We start from the raw sequence: 24,090 nt of genomic DNA, 5'->3' as shown, positions 1-24,090 counted from the left end.
TTAGTGCGTGTTTTTGCCCTAACAAGTTTTTGGCGCCGCTGCCGGGGACTCGGTGTTAATTTTTAGTTTATGTGCTTGTCATCAGTGGTCGTTAAAGTTCACTGACTCGGATTCTTTTACTTTCACGGTTTATTTGTTTGTGTTTCAGGTACTCATTACAATGGGAGATCCAGCAGCACGAACGAAAGCCTTGATGGACTTTTCTCAACCCAAGATCAATGACATTCAATCTAGCATTGTCTGGCCAGCTATCACAGCTAATACCTTTGAGATCAAGCCTGGCATAATTCAATGGGTGCAGAATTCAATCCAGTTTGGGGGTTCTTCAACGGAAGATCCCAATATGCACATTAGGGATTTCATTGAGATCTGCGACACCTTCAAGTTCAACGGTGTTTCTGAAGTTACTGTGAAGCTGAGACTGTTCCCATTCTCTCTGAGGGACAAGGCTAAGAGCTGGTTACACTCTCTACCAGCTGGTTCAATTACTACTTGGGAGGATCTTGCTCAGAAATTCCTTACTAAATTCTTCCCTATGGCGAAGACTGCTGCAATCAGAAACACTATTACTCAATTTGCGCAGCAAATGGGAGAATCGCTAAGTGAAGCTTGGGAGCACTACAAGGAGATGCTTAGGAAGTGTCCTCATCATGGAATTCCTGATTGGATGATCATCACTTGTTTTTACAATGGGTTGGGAGCACAGTCCAGACCCATGCTCGATGCAGCATCAGGCGGAGCATTATGGGCAAAGAGCTATAAGGAAGCTTATGATCTAATTGAACTGATGGCCGCTAATGAATATCAGTATCCAACCCAGAGATATCCACATGGCAAGGTAGCAGGAGTTCTTGAGGTGGATACAGCTACGACTATCACTGCTCAACTAAAGGCGTTGTCTATGAAGATCGATTCTCTGGCTAACTATGGTGTTAAGCAGATAACCAGTGTTTGTGAGCTGTGTTCAGGTCCGCATGCGATAGAGCAATGCGCTATATCTAGTGACTCAGCTCAGTTTGTGAGCAACTTTCAGAGATCGCAACAACCATTTCCAGATACTTATCATCCTGACAACTGGAATCATCCTAACTTCAGCTAGAGCAACAATCAGAATGCGATGCAACAGCCATTCCAGCAGTTTGCAAATAAGTTATTTAACCCTCCTGGTTTTCAGCAACAATTTACACCAAGACAACAACTCCAACTTCAACAACAAACTAATGATGCAGGTCTATCTTCGAATGAAAAATCTGAATTGGAGGAGTTGAGGCTTATGTGCAAAAACCAGGCTCTTATATGCCAAAGCCAGGCTATTTCTATCTAGAATCTGGAGAACCAAATAGGGCAAATTGCTAATGCCTTATTGAATCGACCACCAGGAACGCTTCCTAGTGATACAGAAACAAATCCAGGCAAGAGGGAAGTTGAAGAACAGGTGAACGCCATCACCTTAAGGTCTGGAAAGGTCGCAAGCCCCCAAGTTCAGCAAGACGAAGAGCCTGAAAAGTCTCAAGTTCCAGAATCTGAAGTTTTGGCAGACGAAGATGTGCAGATGGAAGTAGAGGTGGAACCAAGGAAGACTACTGTGGAACACACTCCTCCTGAGGGTAATACAGGGGAGAAAAAGATCTATCCTCCACTTCCTTTTCCTAAAAGGCTGCAGAAGAAAAAGCTGGATAAGCAGTTTGAGAAGTTTCTGGAGGTGTTCAAGAAACTTCATATCAACATACCTTTCGTTGAAGCTCTTGAACAGATGCCTAGCTATGCGAGGTTTATGAAAGGTATTCTCTCTCAGAAAGTGAATCTCGATGACTTAGAGACCGTTGCTCTCACGGAGGAATGCAGTGCTGTGCTGCAACAAAAGTTGCCTCCGAAGCTTAAAGATCCTGGAAGCTTCACTATTCCTTGCACCATCGGAAACTTGTCGTTCGACAAGAGTTTATGTGATTTAGGAGCTAGCATCAATCTGATGCCCTTATCTATCTTCAAGAAGCTTGGTCTGCCTGATCCGAAACCAACATACATGTCATTGCAACTAGCTGACCGTTCCATCGCTTATCCATGAGGTATAGTGGAGGATGTCTTGGTCAAGGTGGATAAACTCTTCTTCCCTGCTGACTTTGTAATTCTTGATTTCGAGGAAGATAAGAAGATTCCCATTATCTTGGGAAGACCATTCTTGGCTACAGGCCGAACTATGATCGATGTGCAAAAATGAGAGCTTTCGATGAAGGTTTACGATCAAAAGGTCACTTTTAATGTGTTCAAGGAAATAAAGTTACCCACAGCTAAAGAGGAGTGTTTTAAAGTAGAGCAACTGCAGGTTTTGAATGCACCTCTGTGGAAGAGGATGTTGGATTTGCCATTCGATTCTCTTGGGTTAGCAGAGCTGAAATTTTCTCGAGACCGTCTCGAGCCATATATTGAAGATGTTTCCATACTTGAGCTTCACCCACTACCAGATCACTTGAGTTATTCATTCTTAGGTGCACCCCCTGACAAGGGGTTGGGATATATCTTTGATGATGTAGAGGATAGCCGAACGGATCTTCCAATGCCTACAGAGGGTTCTTCTCATGTGCAGCAGGTAGTTGATAGGACTGGTGTTGGTGATGAGCAGTACAGGAGAGTAATTAGGCGTATGGAGGCCATGCACGACATTCACCGTCATTTTGCTGCAGATTTGACATATACTTTCGGTACTGTTGTTCGAGACACTGGTGGCGAGGTTGATTGGGAACCTGATCCTCCACCCGAAGAGGGTGATCTTTCCGACGACTAGGTATGCCTGAAATCCTTATTATTACCTTCAATGAGGACATTGAAAATTTTAAGTTTGGGGGTGATAATGTAAGGATTAGTAGTGTGAGTCCATATAGATTCATATAGATTCATGTTGCATGTTTAGGTGTAGTTCATTCATATTTTTGTATGATTGTTCATTTAGGACATATTTGTTTGTTTTTATGTAATTTCATATAGTTGCATTTGCATGCATATTTAGCATGATCCCTTAAGATGAACTATGATATTTGATAAGTTGATGTTGATTTCAGTGTGGTGATGACGAATAGAGGGATGTTTAAGTCCTAATGAATTGATTTGCATGCCAGAAACAAATATTTTCACAAAGTCTTATAGGGTTACTTTTGATCTAGATCATGATCATACTTGTTTGTTGTTGCGATTTAATCACTTGGTTATATTTGGAATTTGTGATATTCTCGTAGTGACGTAAAAACACTGATTCTTTTTATCTGGAGAAAAACTTGAATTTCATTGCTAGTTGTTGTAAGGCTAGGTGTCAAATGGCTAGTAGCCGGCTCATATTTTTATGAGTAGTCTAGGGTTGAATGAGATGGAGCGAAACGCACTCATTCAGAAATTGTTGAAAAAAAAAGAAAAGAGAAAAAAAAGAAAAAAAAGAAAGAAAAAAGTATGTGTTTATGCATAATTGATCAAGAGTGAGCTCTTTAATACTCGAGTTATTAAGTTCTAGGGGACTTTGTGCCTAGTGATCTAAGGCTTTTATAGTCTGGGATCCGCTAACCTAACGCTCGCTACATGGGTATTATTGTATAAGTCTTTTGGGCCCTCATTCATTGCACGATCAAATAAGCATATTTGTTATGTGTTCAATAATAGTGTGAATCCTTGTATAACTCTAGTAGAAAAGATGTGTTGTGAGTCATAATGCGTTTATTGTCTATTCTGTTTATAAACTTTTGATTGTTTCGATGATAGAAAAGTTATGCTTATTGATCTAGTATCGAGAGTATATCTGTTAAGCATCCACACACGCACGTTTCTGGTTTGTGAGTTGGTTTGTGGGATTTATTCGAGCTCTGTTTAAAGTCATTGCATTCTTAGAGGCATTGGCTTATTCATTTGGTTATGGTTATTCTGAGGGGATCGATTGCATTATCATTTAGTTGCATTCACATAGTTGCATTCATGCATTAGGTTTGTTTTGTAGTTTTGAGTCTGTTTATGCTTGAGGACAGGCATCGATTCAAGTTTGGGGGTATGATAAGTGGATTTTATATCCACTTGGAATGCTTTATTACAAGCTTAAATTGGTGTTTTGGACTCAAGTTGTTGGTATTTTGATGTGTTTTTGTATTATTGCATTTCAAGTATCAGTTAAATGAAGAAAAGAGCTTTTAAAGGAAATATGATGAAAAGTGATCAGAATTGGAAGCCAAGGCCATTGTTAAGTTGTAGAGAATCTCAGTAGCTTCGCGTGGACAGTTGAATCGCCTAATTCTGACGAGTAGAACTCAAGTTATGGTCAAAACAAGATTCATCAGAATATTTTTCCAGTCAGTAGCTGAGCGCCCGCTCAGGAGAGCTGAGCGGCCGCTCAGGGCGCGGCTGGTCGCTGATTTCGCTGAAAAAGCCTTTTTTGAGTGGAATTTGATGATTTTAAGGGTCCAGGTCCACTAGGGGCGTATATATACTTAAAAAAAGGGTTTTCATCATCCGTGAAGATTGGGATACCAAGGAGAAGACCTAGAAGCACAGAACAACTCCGAAAAAGAAGATCTTGTTTTTAACTTGTGATTCTTTGAATTAGTTGAAACTTTGGATGCTCGTTTTCGTTCTTGTTCAACCTAGATCTCGTTTATTCGTACTTTAATTATTATTCAGTTTATTAAGACCTTGTTTTATACCATGCTTTCATTGGAACCCATGGTGACGATGAGTTCGATTATGGGCTAATCGTTGTCATGGGGTTCTAGCGGATTTACTTATGGATTTCAATAATTAATTGTTTCGATATCTTGGTGTGTGGTGATTGTATGATATCCTAGTATTGGTTGTGCTTATTCGTCTTATGTGCGTAGGTAACATATAAGATAGCGTGTTAATCTCTATTGAAGCGACAGTGAATATAGAGGTTTAGAACTTGCCATGCTAGCATAGGTTCATGTATGTGTATGCATGATTCGTAGGTAACTCTAACCGTTTTACTTGCCCTATATAATCAAGATAGATAACTTGTGCTTAAACCGTTATGTTGTCAAATTCTATAGACATATAGGGTCTCAATATCATTGGTGCCTATTCAGCTTCTATCTCTTTTGTGGATGTCTGGTAGAATGGTACTCGTGCAATGAAAGTTGGCATTTATCAGTTTCGTGTTATCTGATTAGTGTCATCACCATCACATGCTAAGGTTAAGAACAATAAGGCTATTGAATGAAGTATTTAATGAAGTTAGGATCCCATATTTGTCATATATAGTAATTCAACTTCAATTCTCTTAGTTAATGTTATTTAGTATAATCTCTTAGTTTAATAAAAACCCAATTTGTTATTTGTCTTAGCATTGAGCGATAACCATACATTGTTGCATAGGTGCATAAATTGAACTTAACCTAAACCAGTCTCTGTGGGAACGAATCTGATTTATATCTTATACTACTTGCGAACGCGTATACTTGCGTGAATATTAGTGCGTGTTTTCGCCCTAACAATCTTACGCTCACCCGATCACGGCTCGTCGCAAGAACGCCCAACACACTTACTAGCATAAAAGGGGTTAATGTCTAAACCCTCGGCTACACTTGAGTCGAATAACATGTCCGCACATCAGACTCGTCACATTATAGATTCCGTGGTAATTAAATTCCACGTTGACCAGTATAGATGTACACACTCCGATTCAATCTTCACTTCACGCTACAAGGATTTGTATCACTTAGTCTGGTTTTGATAATAAACCATCTCTCATAATTGAAATATCATTGTCACATTGATATGAATGATATATCGATGTTTTTTGGAAAAGGGTTATCTTGGATAATAAGAATAACCATGTCAAACGAAATTCTCGTAGGTCTTCATCAAATGAATAATTCCAAAGAAGTAGTATACGAATAATAATTGATTTGCAATTTTGAACTTTTGGGAAGGGTACAATGAATTGATAAAAAGATAATTCGGATCTAAAGAAATTTAATTAGTCAAACCGACTGACAATCGATATAGATTTCCTGGGTTTGTCTGATATGGAAGAGTTAACTGTTCTGAACGATAGAATCAATCCGATTCTAGGTAAGGAATTCATCAATGGAATTTAAGATTTGGAATTTTCGATGAAAGGAAAAAAATAATTACAAATGAAGCCTTCAACGTTTAAATCCATAATACTCAGTATTTATGAATAAAACATATAAGTCATACATAGGAACTGTGCAGAGAAAACTTGCATTCTCGAATAAAACAATTTACTATAAACTTGGTAGAACAAAATAGAGTTACTTGCATGCTTAAAAGCAGGCTTCTTAAAAGATAAAATTTTGAGTAAGAATACTTGCCTCTTCTTTGATAAATCACCCAATAGCTATCACAGCTCACCCTTTTTTTAAATAATATTAATTTCCCTCTCCGGAGACTTCTAAAACAATTACCCACATAATTTTTTTTTTAGTACTATAAGACTTAATTCTAAATAAAGGTTTTTCCTCTAATTATTTAAATAACTAGAGTCACATAAGATCTTTAATAATTTTCGAGTAATTAATTTCGAAGCAACGAAATAAATATTCCAATAATTCTCAAATTTCACTTTTCACAATTTAATAACTATTTAACTTAACACTTATTCTTACTTAGAAAATAATAGAAACAATAATCCATTTAAATAAATAATACTGTAAGACCCCGACATATATTTATATTATTTAATATTCAAATATTAAATAGTATATTATATATATGTCTTATTAATTAGAAAATAGTTTTTAAATTTTAAAAAAATAAATGAGCTCCTCTAGATCCGCAATCGCGCTCATCCCATAAAGTAGCCCACCTAGTTAAGTTTAAAAAAGTTATACATGATGATATATATTAAAATAAACTGATCATCAAATAAAAATTGCTAACAAAATATGAATGTGATAAAATGTCATGAATACCAAAATCACAAACTAAATATACATGATTTCCCATCAAAATATCCATGCTATACACATACTCTTACAGTTATAAATAATATTTAAACTAAATTTAGTGAAGTTCCAAACTTACTAACTTGGGAGACAATCTTACACTTACAGGATGTCCTACATTTTCGGTTATCCAGAATATATAGTCATCAAATCTTACAGGGGCTTGCATAGCACAAAGGAAATGCTACCCAAAATCTTACAGGGCCTTGCATAGCATAAAATACATGCTACCCAAAATGGCCAAACACACACATACAGACTAGTCATGACTATACGTGTCCCACTACTCCGGCGACACGCCTATACAATTTAAATACACCGTATAGGAGGTGCCAAGCACGAGATTATCCACTCGTAACGGATATCTTATAATATCTCCCAAATCATATCATACCTCCGTACAAATAAAAATATATTTCTCAACCATCACCAACCAAAATATCTTACAAAATAGAATATCGGTGCTTAAATCAAACATGACCAGTTCTGAAGAATATTAATTTACTCTATGAAGATGATCTTATTTGGAAAAGAACAAAACACGAAAAACGTAGAAAATTCTGAGAGCTTTCCAGAATGGTAAGCCTCGTTAAAATTGACCAAGTAACGAATTCAGAGGATAGATATTTGCGGACTGCTGAACAGAATCAGCCCCTGAATATTTTAGTAATTAACTATTTACGATATCGAAACTACATAATTTAGCAGCGAAATATGAAAATAAAATGTAGAACTCGAAAATACCTTTCAGGAATGATATTACCCATAAAATTTGCATAAAATCTCAATTTACTATGAATTTAGGAAGTTAGGACGTACAAGCAGAATTTAACCCACCAGATTATAGAAAAGGCAGATTTTAAGATACTTACAAGCATAATTTCAGAAAACTCAAAGAACGAAAAACAAAGATAATCAAATTAGCTTTCCGAAAAGTCTAGAATCACAACAATCCAATAAACAGAGAATTAATTACAAATTTCACAAGAATTCAGATTATTAGAACTGAGACACAAAAATCCGATAAAATACAATAAGATTGATAGTATAACGAAGATATCCGTACCTTAGAATTCAAAAAATATGATGGATACTCAAGAAATTCAGATGTCCCCAATCATACTAAACCCTAGTTTAAGAATAAGAAGTATCAAAACCTATAAAATTTATATCCTAAATGAAATACGATTGCATATACGTAATTTAATCTTTACCTTAGCTTCAAATAGATTAGTTTTGACGAGTTTTAGCTTTTTGTGTCTCATTTGTTAATCAAAGGGTAGATTCTTGTCAAATGGCTGATTCATCAAGCGGAAAGGCTATTATGGATGAGTATGCAAATCTCTCAATTAATGATGATGATGAGGAGGGATTGATTTTACCAGAAGTTCCTGAGAATAATCAAGTCATCGATTACTCTCTGTGTTTGGTGGGTTGTTTCTTGAATCAGAGGAAGATAAACTTTGGAGCAATGAGAGATACTCTCTCAGCGATTTGGAGGCCTGTAAAGGGAGTTTTTATGGAGGAAACTAATACCCCTAATGTGTATTTGTTTAGATTCTTTCATAAGGTGGATGTGCAAAGAGTGTTGGAAGATGGGCCTTGGACGTTCAATCAACAAGTATTACTGGTCAAGAAATTGGAAGAGACGGACCAGATAGCTAGTATTCATCTATCAGATCTATACATTTGGGTCCAGATTTATGATTTACCGATTGGTTTTAATTCTGATTACATTTTAAAATCAATTGGAGATTATGTGGGCAAGTTTAAAGCATCGGATTCAAAGAATTTTGAAAGTTTTTCAAGGAGTTATCTCAGAATACAGGTTGCTATTGATGTTCGCAAGCCTCTTAAAAACAAAATGCGCATTAAGAAGAAAGGCGGGGAATGGCTGTGGATACATTTCAAGTACGAGAGATTACCGTCCTTCTGTTTCTTTTGTGGTATAATAGGTCATTCGGAAAAGTTCTGTGAATTGTTATTTGATAATCCAGATAAAGGGGAGGAGAGGAAATTTGACAGCACGCTCAGAGCTCCGGGGAGGAAGCAGCAAGGTAGTGTTTCTTCCAATCAGTGGTTAAGGAGAGAGGATGGTGGTAAGTTGAATATGGTAATTCCGGAAAATTTGGAAAGATCGAGGGAGGGAGAAGGAGATTCAAAAATGCAGAATAATCAGGGGAGAGATTTAAGGAAAGGCCAACAAGATGTTACGCTAAGAAGAGGCAATAATCTAGGAATCATATCTGAGTTGGTTACGATAAATCAAAAGCTGGCGGTGATAAAGCAAGGAAATATTTCAAACGAAGCGGGAAATTTGTCTGAAGATGAAAACAGTGTTTTAGAAGTCAGTGAGTCAAAAAAACGTAGAATGGGCCTAAATATTGGGCTACAGGAAGAGACGGAAGTAAATGGGGACGTTACCATGGATACACAAGATGGACATCAAATGGGCCAAAAAAACTTGCTTTTGGCGGGCTCTGCTATGCAGGCCCGCCACTCCTCATGAGTACACTCAGTTGGAACTGCCAAGGGTTGGGCTTACCTTGGAAAATTCGGTTCCTCAACGATACAATTCGATCTGAAAAGCCTATTTTAGTGTTCTTATGCGAAACATTAAGTTCTAAAGAGAAGATGGAGTGGATTAGATCAAAGACTGGTTTTGAAAATATGATAGTGGTTGAACCAGAGGGTAGGAGTGGAGGGCTGGCACTTTTATGGAGACAGAGTAATCAAGCAAAGTTACTTAGCTTATCCAAAAATCACATTGATGTGGAGGTTATGGTGAATGATTTGCAACCTTGGCGCCTTACTGGTCTGTATGGGGAGCCAGATCGGTCTAAACGGAAGAAAACGTGGGACTTACTAAGGAATCTGGCACGCGATTCTAATCTACCTTGGTGCATCATTGGGGACATGAACAATATTAGTAAGCAATCTGAGAAAAAAGGAGGGGTGCCATATCCGCAACGACTTCTTGATGGGTTTAATGATGTTTTGGCGGATACAGGGTTAAAAGATTTGGAACTTTGCGGGCATCAATTTACTTGGGAGAAGGGGAGAAATACGGAGGATTGGATGGAAATCAGGTTAGATAGAGCTATAGCAAATAATTCTTGGTTCAACTTACACCCGTTGGCAAAGTTATATAATTTGGAAGGATCTCCGTCAGATCATAGTCCCATTTTTATGGACCCAAAGACAAATGTCAACAGGTTAGGAAGGAGGAAATTTAAATTTGAAAATGTCTGGCTAACTGAGCCTCTTTGTTTTCAAATTGTGAAGGATAGTTGGGAGAGTGAGGGGTTGGTTAATATTGCTCAGAAGATTAAACTCTGTGGGGAAAATTTGGAGATATGGGGAAAGGAAGTGACTGGGTGTTTCAGTAAGCGCATAAAGGAGTGCAAAATGGTATTGAAGAAGCTTAGGAACAAACGTGATGTGCAGTCGATCAATGAGTATAAGGAAGCTAAACAAAGATTATTCCTGATTTTAGACCAAAAAGAGATTTTCTGGCGTCAGCGTTCAAAACAATTATGGTTAAATGCAGGAGATAAGAATACGAAGTATTTCCATGCTTCGTGTAACAAACGCAGGAGAACAAATTGGATTGGTAGATTGAAGAATGAGAGGGGTGAATGGTTAGATTGGCACAATGGGCTTGAAAATCATATTTCAGATTATTATCAGCAGCTTTTTAGCACAGAAAGCTCACAAGGAGATGAAATTATAGATTGTGTTTCAACGACAATAGATCAGGTCCAGAATATGGAGCTCTTAAAGGAAGTTAGTGAAGGGGAAGTAAAAGCGGCACTTTTTCAAATGCATCCAGATAAGGCCCCGGGTCCGGATGGAATGACACCTGCCTTTTATCAAAAGCATTGGTCAGTGGTTAGAGAGGATGTGGTGAAGCTAGTCAAAATTTTTTTCCAAACTGGTGAGTTGCTAGAGGGATTAAATGATACAAATTTGGTCCTCATTCCAAAGATAAAAAGCCCAACAGTTGTGGGTGAGTTAAGGCCAATAGCGCTGTGCAATGTCTTAATGAAGATCGTAACTAAGGTTATTGCCAATCGATTGAAAGTTTTATTGGACAAGGTGGTTTCAGATACACAGAGTGCCTTCATTCCGGGTAGATTGATCACTGATAACATCATGGTATCGTATGAAGTTATGCATTATCTTAAGCGTAAAAGGGTTGGTAAAGACGGGTATATGGCACTAAAGCTAGACATGAGCAAGGCTTACGACCGTATTGAATGGGATTTCCTAAAATCGATTCTGAGAAAAATGGGTTTTAGCGAATGGTGGGTGCATTTGGTTCTTAAATGTGTGTCAACAGTGTCTTATAACATTGTTCATGGAGAGCACGAAATGGGGCCAATTATTCCGAGTAGGGGTATACGGCAAGGGGACCCACTATCTCCATATCTGTTTATTATCTGTGCGGAGGGATTGTCTTCTCTGATTCGGAAGTATGTGTCAAATCAATGGATCAGAGGTATTAAGGTCTGTCGGAAAGCCCCAAGTATCTCACATATGTTCTTTGCGGACGACAGTTATTTGTTTTGCAAGGATGATACGAATGAGGCTGAGAAGGTGTTAGAGCTGTTGGCGATCTATGAAAGAGCTTCGGGTCAGAAAATTAACAGAAGTAAGTCTTCAGTGTTTTTCAGCACAAATGTTATTCAATGGAATAGGGAGAATGTCTGTTTGTCTTTGCAGATGAAGGAATCGGATGATCACAGCAAGTATTTGGGATTGCCAAATATTCTAGGGAGAAAGAAGTCAGTCATTTTAGGATTTCTGAAGGACAAAGTTCAGACAAAAATCAGAAGTTGGGATGCTAAGTATATATGTCAGGCAGGAAGGGAGACGTTGGTAAAATCAGTAGTGCAGGCTCTCCCTACTTATGCAATGAATGTGTTCCTACTTCCCATGGAGATAACAAAAGACATAGAAAGAAGCTTGACAAAATTTTGGTGGCGATCGACTCAGGACAGTAAATCTAAAATACATTGGATGAGTTGGGACAGGTTGTCTAAGCATAAGAGTATAGGTGGTTTGGGCTTTCGTCATTTTAGAGATTTTAACCTTGCGATGCTTGGTAAGCAAGGATGGCGCTTTATCTCAAATCCAGAAAGTTTGGTAACAAAGGTTTACAAAGCAAGATATTGGGCTGATTCAGACTTTCTGAACTCGAGTTTGGGTAGTAACCCTAGCTTTGTTTGGAGGAGTATTTTTGAAGCTAAAAGTTTAGTTGCAGAGGGATGTAGATGGAGGCTGGGATCAGGGGAAAGTATTAATATAACTGGACAGCCATGGCTTCAGGAGAATTGCAATCCTTATGTATCAACTGTGTCTCCGGTTTTGAGGGATAAAAAAGTGGCGTCGCTGTTATGTATGGACAGAAAAGAATGGGATATCGAGGTAGTGAGAGACGTTTTCAATGAGAGGGATCAGGAGTGTATTCTAAAAATACCTCTGAGTGCAGATAGCTCAGAAGATGTCATGTTTTGGAACCTTGAAGATTCTGGAAATTATTCGGTGAAAAGTGCATATAGGTTGCTTCAAACTCAAAGGGGGGCGTGGAGATGCGAAAATAATGAAAATATATGGCGATTACTTTGGAGAATTAAAGCTCCCTCAAAGGCGACTAATTTGGTATGGAGGGCACTTTCAGGTTGTTTACCTACTTTAACACAGCTTCAAACTAGACGGGTTATAGTGCAAACAGGTTGTCCTCTGTGTGGTGAAGGGCCTGAGACAATCGATCATACATTGGTGAACTGTGTGTTTGCAGCTCAGTGCTGGGGGTTGTTGAACCCCAGTTTGCAAAATGGTGAAACAACGGATTTTCAAAATTGGTTTGCAAAGGTCTGTAGGAGCAGCAGTAAGGACAGGCGTGCTGAGATAGTAACTTTGTGTTGGATGATTTGGAGAGCTCGCAATGATTGGGTTTGGAATAAAAAGTTTTCGACGGTGGACAGAGTAGTAGCAAACACGAAAGAGTATCTTATACAATGGAATGCAGCCCAGGGTCGATCGTTTGTTGCCCCTCTCCATCCTACAGTAGATGGAGATGGTGCTTCTAACTGGGTTAAACCTCAGACAAACATAATTAAGATATCAGTGGATGCGGCTACGTTTGAAGACCGGGAAGAAGTGGGAGTTGGAATGGTTGCGAGAAATGATGAGGGGCATCTGGTGTTAGCAATGTCCAAGGTCGTGCAGAATCTGGTTAATCCCAGTACAGCAGAAGTTATGGCGATCAAGGAGGCCTTAAGCTGGATTGATCAGATGAAATGGAAAAACGTGGTCTTGGAGTCAGACTGCTTGGTGGCTGTCCAAGCGATCCGCAGTAAAACTCCTAAGCGGTCTCCGTTTGGAGTTTTGGTTGAACAATGTCGACGTTATCTCAGTAATTTGAATAGCGTTTCTTTGTATTTTGTTAAACGGTCTGCAAATGTAGTCGCCCATAAGCTTGCTAGGGAGGCTCATATTTATTCAGGTCGTATAATCGATAGGAGTTCTGTTCCTATTGAAATTAAATCTTGTATTGAGGCTGATTTGAGAAGTTAATAAAATTACGCTTCCTGTCAAAAAAAAAAAAAATAGATTATCTTGCTCCTCCCTCTCCTTCTCCCTCTCTCTCTACCTTGCTCCTCCCTGACCAAAATAATAACGTAAGTCTTCCAAACCCTGTTTTTTATATTCCAACGCCTCTTTCTTTTTCTTTTCTTTTTTTTTTAATTTAAAAACTACTTTCTAATTAATAAGACATATATATAATATACTATTTAATATTTGAATATTAAATAATATAAATATATGTCGGGGTCTTACAAATACTCATCTCAACTGTAGTTCCATTATCATAAATTCCCAAATTAAATGAATATTCTATTTAAAAATATTAGTAACGATACTTTAATTAACTAATTTGGTTATTCTTCCCGATTATTCCCTCACAATAACATTTTAAACAAACATCTTAATATCTTAAATATTCTCAACCAATCTTTGTTAATAAAACATATTTTTCAAAATTTTATTTTACCTTCATTCATTATTTTAACATTCTTATTTTCTAATTCACTCCCTCACAATTATTCCAAATACATCTCAATTAAACCAAATATACTATCTTTTAAATTTAATTCCAAATACACTTTTAAAACACATCTTCCTCTTATACCCATTTTAATACAATTTTTATTCATTTTAAAATATTCATTTAATTACCTAATTAAATATTTCTAAAATACTTCATCTTCAACCTTTTCCCTTTCTCTCTCTCCCACTAATCACTACCGCCGGCGGCCACCGTCCGGTGGTGGTCCGACCAATTTTCCGGTCACCTCTAAATCTGAAGTTTTTTATCTCATTTTACTCACTTTTCACCGATCTATTCATTCCCCAAAACGATTTCCCTAAAAACTAACCGGAATAATTTTCCGGCAACTTCATCTTCTTCTTCCTCCCTCTTTCTCTCTCTCGATTCCTCTCCTTCTCTCCCCCCCTCTCTCTCTGCGTCGGCCGCCACCACCACCACCACCGCCGGCTGTGGTTCCTCCCACAAACACACACAAAATACAACACACGCACACCCACATACATCATACACAATACACGCACAACCCATACATATCATCGCCGGCCACTCTCTCTTTTCTCTCCCTCCACCACGGCTACACCACCGTCGCCGGCCACTGCCGCGGTGGTGCCGCCCTTCTCCGACCTCCGATCATCATCCTTCCTCTAATCTTCCAACACCCATGTCATACAACATCAATACAAACCAAAATCATCATTTACAACCCTCTCTTTTCATTTTTTCCAAATTTTGAATTAAACCCTAATTTAGACAATTGGGTCAACCCAATATGTGACCCACCCATAAAATATATTTTCATTCAATTGGCAACCAATACTCTAATTAAAAAAAAAATTATTCATAACCTTCAACAATCAATACCACCAAGATTTAAACCAAAACAAAATACACTCACTTACTAATCACAACTTTCATAATACCAAAATTAATGAGATAAAAGAGTATGCCTCATGATCATTATTAATTTAATTATATAAGCTGAATAAACATGGAAACACAAAAGAGGGCTTAGGGATTTTACCTTAAATGGAAGAAAATCAAATTAGTTACTCTAAAAAAACTTGATCAACCCTTCCTCTCAATCTCCTCTTGATTTTTCTCTAACCTCTTGAAGTTACTATAATTAAAAGAGTGAATTGATTATGCCCGTAATGATTATTTTTACCCAATTTAGTTATTTATATTTTTGTTTTTTTTCCTATTTGCAACTAAGGACCTCAAAATTTTATATTTAAATTACAAGGAATTCCTTAGCTTACTCATTAAGCTATTCCTAATTGTTCCAAGGACATACTTCCTTTAGAAACTACTAATTATTTATTTAATAAAAATGATTATTTCCTCTTATTTCTAGTTTTCTAATAATTCTCTTTTGAAAATAATAATAAAAATCTAATAATTATTTTCTAAGCTAGTGAAATAAAAACCTTAGCTTAATTGGCTACCAACACCTTAATTTAATTTTTGACATAAATCCACTTCTCTCTAATAATTTTATATTTTATTAATTTCTATTTCCACTAATAATACTAAAACAAGAAATAAAAAAATAATATAAATAATAAAATAATTATATAAGATTAATTTAACCAAATTTTAAAAATATAACAACTTATAAAATATCGAGTTCATTCTCTAGCAAAAATTTTACAATTTATTTCCTAATATTTCCCACCGATAATTTAATTAAATTTAATCCGAAAATAAATAAAATTCGCAACCTCTTAAATAATATGAATAATAATAATCAACAACTAACTCTTGATATTTTATGCACCATAAAATCGATAAATAATAATAATAATAATAAAGATAATAATATAACGGTTCGAGTAAAATATTAGTACTTATAATATACCGATCGACTCTATCTGAACCGACAGTTCAATTTAACAATTAAATTCCCTTCTAACTAAATAAAGAGAAAACAATTCTTCAAAATTCAGAAAATTTCTTACCCAAAATTCACGGTTGTTACAATGCCACTAAACTTATAGACTGTATTGAGATCCCTATGAGATCTCTTTGATCTGTTCCCAGGGGGACTGGCCACTTGTAGTTAGTAACAGATGCTTGTAGAAGGCCCCTATCGGCTTAGCAGATGCTTTTGGAATAATTATGAGTAAGGTCTTTGAGGTAAAATACCGGAATGACAAATATACTTGCAAAAGTCAAGTTAGTAAGTGACTTTAAAATGATGATTGAGGGAGACACTAGTAGAAAGATGGAATTGCGAAAATGAAGAGATGGGATCATCCTCAGACGGATGATGACAAGAGTTAGGATAATCAGTGAATTATTTTGGCATCTACTCACTGTCACACTACTCTCTCCAAACTGTTGATCATTCGTATTGCCCTGATAAGTCATATCCGACAATTCTTTTCGTTCCCTACTTTGAAATTCTGATGTGAGCATCTTGAATAGTCTTTCTCCGCATCAGGACTTGTTCAATTCTTTTAGTTGATCAATGAACTTTCATTCGTAGATTATGATCTTCTTGTTCGGCTCAGAGCTATTTATACTTTATTTCAATTATCGAAGATTTTTTTTCCTCAATTCATTGACGAATATTCATAATGAATTTCTTCTTTCATACTTACTCTTCTCAGTTGAGATTGTAAATATTAACAAATTGTTAAAAATATGGATGATCTAATATCCATAGATTTCTCGAGAATCCTTTTCTTCTAATCGGGATGAAATTGTATATTGAACTTTAAAATCATAATAAGGGTATCAAGTTGATATTGGTATTCCGAATTCAATTCTTTTTGAGAATCTGATAAAGTATGTGAACGAGGGCACCTCTGAGTGTACCCTTTCATTGGCAAGAAATATTTGATAAGAGGCTATCGATTGTTCCGATGCCAAGACCACTCGATTCAGAGTTATAATTGCTTTTCTCGGCCCAAATTAGAAAAATCTTTATTTTGAAATCGTCATCCAGGTAGCCATAAATTCTTTAGTGGTTACGATATTGAGATTTTCTTTTTCGAACAAACTAAAATATGCTTAGTTGTATATGTTCTCATGACCGACTAGTTAATGTCCTAACTAGTCGAAATTTTAATTAATACGATGAAAGCCTAGCTCATCATTCTAGCTAGTTGATATGGGCCAAACCGAATGAGCTGGCCATTTTCTTAGCCGATTGATAATATTACTTGATATGAACTTTTATTATTTTTCTAGTTCCACTTCCAGACAATTTTTTTTACACAATGCATTATATATGCAAGATTAGTCGTTGATGAAATTTTTAAAGAAATATTTAATTGAGACCTAACTAGGTCGCCCACTCAAACCAGAATTCATATTTAGTTTTATGAAATATTTTGTTCATGAAATATTCTTTTCTTTCGTTTATATAACGAATATCCAATTAAACTCATAAAGTGATTGAAGAACAAAATACTTCCCTATTTTTTAACCATTGAATAAAATTACTTCTAACAAATAACATTTCTTTGAAACCTCAATGGTTAACCTTTGGTTGAGGATGTTATTTCAAATTTCCTTCATTATTCGAAAAGAAAAGTATTCTTTCAGTGGGAAAATCTTACAAGTATCATTCGTATGATGTTATTATTCAGCAATCATTGCTTTCAAGGGATATGCTCTATAATATCACAATATAAAATTCCAAGGACATGGGAGGATAATTTTTGTTGCATTCTTTTTTCTAAGTTATAAATCTTTTGAGTGTTGCGACTCTTTTATTCAGAGTTCATTATTTCTTCAGATGTTAGATTTTGAAATCTTGTTAAAATTGTCTAAATTTCATCGATATCGTGAAAATCATTTTTCCAAGGATGATTGCCTTCCGAACAAAGGGAGGTATAGTTGAGAACCAATTATTGTATTATGAGATTGAAGACTCAGTGCTAAGATGGTGCAATCGGAGCATCATGATGAGTTAGTGTTTTAAAAAGGAAATACCATATTTAGTTATTATCATAAGGATCTTTAACATGGTTATAGAAGGACGATAATATAGATAAAATATGATTAGTAAGGTACGCTTCTATGAAACATTATCGGGATAGGTACTAATGAATTCGGGAAAGACCAAGCATGTATGAATTCGAGGAATAGGATTTTGAAAAAGTGAATGTAAGATTAGTAACAACCCCGTGATAGCAATACCTGACGATTAAATTTTTTTTTTTGTGTGAAGTGATATGACTATGCGGCTTAAGGATCGTGACATAAGGTGTTCTAATAATGATCTAGGATAATTGCAATAAGTTTGTACTGAAAGGGACGAAGAGTTTACTTATGAGGAAATTTTGGAATTTTTTTTTCTCTCTTACATTGAACACAAGATAAAGGCTATATTTAAATTGATCAAGGGCTATGATTGAGAAATCTATTATCATCAAGTAAAGGGCATTGTGGTGGCCGACACTTTAAGTTGGAAAAGATATATTGATGATGACAACTCTCAGAACAACTGATGAGAAGGATCGCATGAAGAGAACCCTTTATTACTTAACAAGATGACTTAAAGATGCCTAAAAATGTAAAAGGATATTAGTCATGACCGAATATGAAAGTGATGTCATTGAATAGGCAAGTAAGTACTCGACATGGTTGAAAGTGAAAACGGAAAGGTGAGGTTTGAAATTTTGGCGATTGCGGCCTGTAAATGACCAGAATGGGAGTAAGAGTTTATTATAATAAATTCCGGAGGAGGATTATCAGGAACCAAGTAAGCCGTCATGCTATTTTAGGATTTTGAGTAATAGGTTAAATAAGACCGCTTATTTTATTATGCAAAGGATAGATCTCCGCTCTATAAAATTGTTATGAACGCGGAAGAGATAATTGGTGATAGAGAGATCCCGTGATATTGCGCCACGCAAGGACCCAAAAATTAATTTCACAATTGGATTATTTCCCAAGTTATTTTACGAGAAAGGACGAACAAAGGCATGACTTAAAGTTCTTAAATCGACAAGTAGGATGGGAGGACTATCCAGACCATTGAAGATACGTCTATCGGCTTGCCTTTTATTTAGAACGGTTAAGAGAATCGCCTATCGTTGATGAAAAATTCATACAGATGTACTTACCACGCGAGCATACGGAAAATAGACGCCGATATTCCTCACGAAGAATAATGTGGAAGAATGAAGGATGTCATTGTCAGAGCTGATAGAAGGCAAAGAAGATCGTACACGCCCTATAAAGGCCGCTGGTAGTAGGTACCAATAAACGCGAATACGTCTAAGGCGCTAGCGAGAATAACAAGTACGACCGAGAAGGTATCGTAGTACTATAGATATTATATGGGGAATGATTAAAGAAGTCCGATCGATACCGGAAGGTCAGCGTTCCGCGAGTCTAAAATATGTCAATCAATCGCGTATGAAATGGTGCTTTCTTTAAGATAGCAATAGGACGACGATGTGCCTCACATTACTACAGAAAGAAATGTTAAATCTGGCGCTAAGCGTGTAGCAGGAGACGAGCGTGTAAAAGTTCAACAATAACGTTTTACATAAAATAATCGACAGAGATGATGCGCCGAAATGAGCAAATGTTAAGGAACGAAACTCTAGCACTAGTGAGAGTGATGGAGGGGGGAAACGAATAAGTTGAAGGAGCATTCCAAACACTAGAAGATGCGTTAATAGTCCACATTATAGATTTAAGGAAAATGAAGTGACTAGTTGATGTTAATCGAATTACCGACAATAACGAGTTATCATGCGGGCATTGGAACGGCTACAAAGCTTTGTACGAAAGAAATAATCACTCTCCCTTAGGTTAGGAAGAAGTTGGTAAGCAGAGGATAATTGGACCATAGTTGAGTCAACAGACCAAAGAAATTTCTAGAACTTATCATAACCCGGTTAGTAGCAGCCCAGAATAAACAATAACGATATACTGACCAGAACTATAAAGTCGGAAAGTACGAAATAACGGACCAAGTATTGTTGAAAGTGCCTCCCGGGGAGGGAGTGATGAGATTTTAAATGGAAAGAAATGTTGAACCCCAGGTTTATTGGACCAGTTGAAATCTTTAAATGGCTAAAAAGGTTGGCTTATAAATTAGCACCATCGTCGAACGGTCGCCAAGTTTATAACGAGTACCACGAATCAAGGTTAGGAAATTTAACCGTCAACGCCAAATATATGATTGAAAATGAGCTAATAAACTTACAGCCATACTTACCGTATGTCGAGTAACGTGTAGAGGTCATAGGTCTACAAGAACAAGTACCCGAAAATATATTTGACGTACGAGTGGAAATTTTATGAAGAGATCCAATACTGCAAAGTCAACGTGAGAACTCGAGGTGGTCATGTGAGAAGCGTATCCCCTCCTATTTCTAAACTGATTCCGGGACATAATCCTTTTAGGGGGGAAGACTGTAAGAACCCAAAATTTTGACATCGGTAAAAGACCTTTATGAATAGTAATGTTGCGGTTTAATAAAAAATTTTGCGACCACACTATATATGAGTTTTTAATTTAAGATTTCTAGTTGATATTGTGATTATACGTACCAAATGAGTGTATGTAAACGCTATTAGTTTTCGAAGAAAATGAACTTTGAAAAATGACCGTATCAATGTGTTAGGTCCTGAATTATCGCAGAAGGGGTGGGGGTTGAATACGATAATCACTAAATTAAAAATTCTTTTGAATCTTTAGCGGATAAAAGATTTAGTGATCGGTTAGAGGTTCCGTGTTCTTGAGAGAAATAGTGTTTGGGAATATAAAATGAGGAATACAAGATATTCGGGGAAGTATATATTCGTATATAAATCCTCGAGGGTGTTGCTACATTCCGGTAAATAAATTAATCGGCTACAATCTAAGAACAATAAAGTTCCTAGCTACTACAAAGATTTACAAATCAAATCTTATACAATGATCTAGCTTTTGTTTGTCTAAGGATTTAATTACCGGGTAATGATTATAATGCCCCTATGAATATACAAGAATTAAATCGGGCATTATAACATTACCCCGGTGAGAAGTTAAGCGGATATAGAAAAAGCTTGAGCTTCTCTGTAAATCTTTGCTGCCATTTTACTACTCTCTTGGGAGAGAAGATGAACAGAAATTAATCCAAAAAATGAATGGCTCAGTCCTTCTGCTGCAAATTGTGTAGACTTTATATCCAATAAAATTATGTGGCTGAGGAATATTTGGCGACCAGGTACTATAGGCTCTGTGGCGACTCCTTGGAAATACAGGGGAGGGAGTTCATTCTATGGCGACTACAGTACTACACCTACTTAACCAAAAAAGGAAGGAGGCTCTGTGGCGACTACTAGTATTGCCTGTGGCGAGACAGTGCACTAGTAGTTAACTTCACCAAAAATAACTGCTTTCATTTGTTTGATTCATTTCCCCTTTATTTTGTTTTGATTTTCTTTTTCTTTTTTCCCTTTTTTGTTTTCTTTTTATTTTCTTTTTTCTTTTCCTTTATTTGTTTTTCCTTTTTCTATTTCTTTTCTTTTTCTTTTTCTTTTTTTTCTTTTTCTTTTTCTTTTTTTCTTTTTAAGTTTAAATTTTAACTAAATTAATTTATAAAATAAACTTAAATATAACTTATATAAATAAACTAATTTAGATTTATAAAATAAACTTATTTAAAGTTTATAAGATAAATCATTTTAAGTTTATTAAATAAATTATATTAAAGTCCACTAAATAAATTTATTTAATTTACCAATTAAACTTTGAGCTTCGTCAGTCCTTTGAGCTGTTTAGCTGTATACCCCACACACCTCTTCTCGTACTTTAACAGATAAATGTTCAATCCAAGCACGTTCCTCAACTTAATAATTCTTCTAAAAATAATACCCAGATTCCTTTCACGAGCTATTGACGCCTAGTACAACTGGTCTGGTTCACAGACGACTAACCCTGATTCAGGTCTTCATATTATGGCCTTGATTAAATTGTTAAGCTTGTAACAACTTTGTCGCTTCAGATATTGACTATCAATAAACAACTGTACTTTCAATGGAATCCTTTATGGTACCTTAGACAACGTCTTCATTAACCTCTGTCTATACATTGTCTTCAATTCTTCAGATTCCTATGCTTTATACACTGCCTATCTTCAATCAATGCCAATACACTGAAATCTTCCGGTAGCACATGTATACTGAATCTTCAACATTTCTGAAACCCTGAAAGTCTTTAATCTTTATTCTTCACTGAGGCATGATCATATTAATGAACTTCTTTCAGTGACCTGTAGACAGACTTCAGGCCTTCTTCTAATCTTCTGATTCTTTGCATTTGCCTTGTCTTCATTCTTCCCGATTTCTTGTGTAAACGTAGTATTATTAACCTTTCATGTTCTAGAGTTGTTATTGTGTTGAGTTATCACGTAACTGTTCATATAGCTACGCAGTCTCACCAACAATCTCCCCCTATTTGATTGTTAAACCTAACAAACAAATTAAATAGAGAGGATAACTCAACTAACAAGTAGAAAAAGTAATGTACCAGGACTTGTAAATAATGCTACTGGTTTTCTGGATCACATATTGTATTTCCAGATTTATTGAGTAACTGAATTGAAAGATGCTTGTTCCTCTAGCATTGAACCGATCTTCAACTAGTTTCATCTTCATTTCCTTGGTTCTTCCAATCTCTTCCAGATAACATTTCTCAGTCTTGAAGTAATCATCAGCAGCTTCTTTTGTACAACCACATTTCCTGTTGAGAAGCACATATCTCTCTTGCTTCTCCCCCTATGAGAATAAACTGCTTAAAGGAGATCACCTTCATTTACCACTTCTCCCGTACAATAGGATCCGCAGTTAAAAACTAATGGTACTCCCCTTTTGGAAAACAACTTCTCCCCTTATGAAGAATAGTGATGAACCAAACCACTTCTTCTGATTACTAGGAAATCACCTTGTGTTTTACCACCTCTCTTGTACAATAGGATCTGTAGTTATAAACAACAATGTTGTGGTATAGTGTACATGTGCTTTACCTTTTTCTCTCCTCCCTGCTATTTTTTCCCCTTAGTTGAGGAATCCTCCAAACTATTACTTAAGCTTTTATCTCCCCCCAAGAGAAGGAATGTATGATGTTGTCTGAAGGAGTTCTCATATGTTACTTGGTTGGAAAAGAAATAACAAGTCAGAGGCTGATCAACCATGTCCCTTTAAATGCTGTAAGAATGACTTCACTGTTGATCATTATGTTCACCAATTTTCCCAACTTCTTATACCTCCCAAATGTGAGATCACCAATTGTTACCAATTGTTATGTCCCAACTGGTTAGGTCCCAAAGTATTCTAAACCAATCTGTAAATGTTAGGTCCCTAAGAGTTAGGCTCCAATTATAAACAGATTCGAGACCCGAAGTATCAAGAACCATGTTTAGGGATAGGGAATGGGATATGGTGTTTCTCTTTCTTCCTCACTGTGAGTGTGTGATTCTGTTTTGTGTACCTCACAAGTGTCTCACTCTTCTCTCCACTCGTGTTTACACTCAGTCTCACAAGTGTATCACTCCTCTCATAGCTCCAAAATCCAGTTGTACATGCAAGGAAAATCACCTTAGCCATCCTTAAGGAGGTCACAGGTGCTGTAATAGGAGTTCGCAAATCCCCATCCTTGTTAGACTCGTCAGATGAATCTGAGTCATAATCTACAAGTTGCTAGTTTTCCTTTTAGGGTTCCAGATTTGAACTCTGGGAAGGTAAACAATGATCCAAAGAGTTTAGCATAAAGATCAAAGCTTCCTTCTAATGTCTGTGAAGACATTTCCTTGTGACTCATCAGGTATTATCTGAATCATTATCAAAAAGTTTCTGATCTGCACCTATGTCAAATCCACTATCCGCAGATGCATCCAGGGGATTTAAGCCTGGGGAGGTAGACACTGACTACTGACATATGGCTATTGGATCAGTATCCTCTCCTAACACCTGTAAAGGCAATTGGTCCATTAAAGAACCTTGAACAATCGAATCTGACCTTAAAATGGTCGAAACTCTTATTTCCGTCAACTCATCCTTTGTGTG

General features: G+C 36.5%; 1 non-coding gene across 1 annotated transcript; it reads right to left on the bottom strand.

The window, feature by feature from the left end:
* Nucleotides 1-550: 550 nt before the first annotated feature.
* On the bottom strand, nucleotides 551-657 carry LOC141688539 (small nucleolar RNA R71). The gene has a single exon (XR_012561975.1). It is a non-coding gene; the product is annotated as a small nucleolar RNA R71 (small nucleolar RNA).
* Nucleotides 658-24,090: the final 23,433 nt, after the last annotated feature.

Source organism: Apium graveolens, chromosome 9, assembly GCF_009905375.1.
Source record: "Apium graveolens cultivar Ventura chromosome 9, ASM990537v1, whole genome shotgun sequence".
NCBI lineage: Eukaryota > Viridiplantae > Streptophyta > Magnoliopsida > Apiales > Apiaceae > Apium > Apium graveolens.
The sequence above is the reverse complement of the archived record's forward strand: the minus strand, read 5'-3'. Positions and strand labels throughout refer to the sequence as shown.